General features: G+C 42.9%; 1 non-coding gene across 1 annotated transcript; it reads left to right on the forward strand.

Annotated features, from left to right (window-relative positions):
• Positions 1 to 502: 502 nt before the first annotated feature.
• TRNAT-CGU (transfer RNA threonine (anticodon CGU)) lies at positions 503 to 574 on the forward strand. The gene has a single exon. It is a non-coding gene; the product is annotated as a tRNA-Thr (tRNA).
• The last annotated feature ends 2,506 nt before the right edge of the window (positions 575 to 3,080 follow it).

Here is a 3,080-nt window from a genome sequence, read left to right on the forward strand (position 1 = left end):
CAGTTACCTGACTCTTCAGCTGATCCTGCGTCTCTAATACGTTTAGCCACAGCCCCTGAACAAGCATGCAGATCAGGTGCTCTGACTGAAGTCAGACTGGATTAGCAGCATGCTTGTTTCAGGTGTGTGATTCATCCACTACTGCAGGTAAAGAGATCAGCAGGACTGACAAGCAACTGGTATTGTTTAAAAGGAAACATCCATATCCTTCTCGGTTAAGGTTCCCTTTAAACACACCTCGGGTTCTCTTTAAGTGGTTAAGCAGGAAATATGTCACTTTCACACCAGAGAGAGCAAGTAAGCTAGGAAAGTGAGTGGACAAAGCTAATGTGGTGCTATGTGGATTCAAACCCCATCTCTCCTGGTTGAAGGCTTGACCCACATATCACTATATGTTAAAAAAAAAAATGTAAAAAAAGTGACCCTATTTGTACAAGGTAAGAACCCCCAGAGGGTGGCAAGGCCAGAGAAGTAAGTATAAGCAAGTGTGTGTCATTCATGTGGCGCAGTGGCCAAGTGGTAAGGCGTTGGTCTCGTAAACCAAAGATCATGGGTTCAATCCCCATCTGTGCCTTGGTAACTTTTAACCAGATAAAGCTACAAACAAAACTCTAAGAAAAGTTTATTTGTAAAGTGAAAACATGACCCAAACCCATGTAGGGTTACAATATCAGAGGGGTAAGAGTAAGTACGGTATGTGAACGATGACAGAGGAGGGAGTATATGTAAGTGATAAATGCCCATAGGTGTTGGTAAACCAAAGATTGTGGGTTTGATCCCCATCTGTGCCTGTGGTACTTTCACCAAGAGTTGTGATATCAGAGCAAAGTCCATGTGACGCAGTGGTAAGGTACTGCCTTACTAGACTGGAGTAAGCTTGAGCCACATCTGTGCGCGGTTTAAATTTTACTCAGATATCACTAACAGTACAAAAATATATACAGTATCTATATATACAGTATATAAACCACACATGCAAAATGAAAACATGACCCTTTTTATTTGACACCAAAACCCATGGAGGGTTGCAGTAAGCAAATGTAAGTAAACAAAATCCATGTGGAGTAAGGGCTTGTTCACATTATGAACATTTGCGTATTTTTTTAAGTGCTGGCGATTTTGGGAATCGTCCTAAAACTGCTTGTGCAATGATTCCCTATCAGAGCGTTCACATATGAGCAGCTCAATTGCGTTCCGCTCCCAAAAGTGCTGCCTGTACCATATTTTCTGTAATGTACTGATAAACATTAGACATTCATATATTTTAGATTTTTAAATACACACAACTGAAGTAGTTCAAGCCTTTTTGTTGTTTTAATATTGATGATTTTGGCATACAGCTCATGAAAACCCAAATTTCCTATCTCAAAAAAATAAGCATATTTCATCCGACCAATAAAAGAAAAGTGTTTTTAAAACAAAAAAGTCAACCTTCAAATAGTTATGTGCAGTTATGCACTCAATACTTGGTCGGGAATCCTTTTGCAGAAATGACTGCTTCAATGCGGCGTGGCATGGAGGCAATCAGCCTGTGGCACTGCTCAGGTGTTATGGAGGCCCAGGATGCTTTGATAGCGACCTTAAGCTCATCCAGAGTGTTGGGTCTTGCGTCTCTCAACTTTCTCTTCACAAAATCCCACAGATTCTCTATGGGGTTCAGGTCAGGAGAGTTGGCAGGCCAATTGAGCACAGTAATACCATGGTCAGTAAACCATTTACCAGTGGTTTTGGCACTGTGAGCAGGTGCCAGGTCGTGCTGAAAAATGAAATCTTCATCTCCATAAAGCTTTTCAGCAGATGGAAGCATGAACCCACTTTTGAACCAGAAACAGCAGCAGAGGCGCCTGACCTGGGCTACAGAGAATCAGCTCTGGACTGTTGCTCAGTGGTCCAAAGTACTTTTTTTCGGATGAAAGCAACTTTTACATGTCATTCGGCACATTGAGGCCGACACGCACGACGTCAGAAGTGCCTAGATTGCACTGTCCGTGCCTAGACTGCACTGTCTGACGTTCACACTGCATGCGTTGGCGTCTGTATTTCGGCAACGCATGCAGGAGGCAGACACGCATGACGTCAGAAGTGTCTAGACTGCACTGTCTGACGTTCACACTGCATGTGTTCCGGACCAGTGCATGCATTTTTTGCCCAAACGCATGGCTGTCCCATTCACTACAAGTGAATGTGATCAGCCATACAACGCATGCAAATGCAGATGGTGTGCGATCGTACGTGTTGCGTTACAATTGCACAGCCATCACCGTTTGATACTGTGAACAGGGCCTAAAATCGAACTTTTGAGAGCGTCTGAAGAGGTAAAATGATTAATACCGTATATACTAGGCTATAAGTCAACCTCATGTCATGTATAAGTCCACCTCAAACTTTGACCTCCTTAACCACGTAAGGACCGAGCTATTTTTGGCAGATCTGTGCTGGTGGGCTCTTCAGCCCACAGCACAGATCAGGATTGAGGCAGGGCGATCAGACTTACCCCCTTTTTTCCCCACTAGGGGGATGCCCTGCTGGGGTGGGTCTGATCGCCGCTGCTCTACAAACAAAACTCTAAGAAAAGTTTATTTGTAAAGTGAAAACATGACCCAAACCCATGTAGGGTTACAATATCAGAGGAGTAAGAGTAAGTACGGTATGTGAACGATGACAGAGGAGGGAGTATATGTAAGTGATAAATGCCCATAGGTGTTGGTAAACCAAAGATTGTGGGTTTGATCCCCATCTGTGCCTGTGGTACTTTCACCAAGAGTTGTGATATCAGAGCAAAGTCCATGTGACGCAGTGGTAAGGTACTGCCTTACTAGACTGGAGTAAGCTTGAGCCACATCTGTGCGCGGTTTAAATTTTACTCAGAGATCACTAACAGTACAAAAATATATATCTATATATACAGTATATAAACCACACATGCAAAATGAAAACATGACCCTTTTTATTTGAGACCAAAACCCATGGAGGGTTGCAGTAAGCAAATGTAAGTAAACAAAATCCATGTGGAGTAAGGGCTTGTTCACATTATGAACATTTGCATATTTTTTTAAGTGCTGGCGATTTTGGGAATCGTC

The sequence above is a fragment of the Hyperolius riggenbachi genome, chromosome 4, assembly GCF_040937935.1.
Source record: "Hyperolius riggenbachi isolate aHypRig1 chromosome 4, aHypRig1.pri, whole genome shotgun sequence".
In the NCBI taxonomy this organism is placed as follows: domain Eukaryota; kingdom Metazoa; phylum Chordata; class Amphibia; order Anura; family Hyperoliidae; genus Hyperolius; species Hyperolius riggenbachi.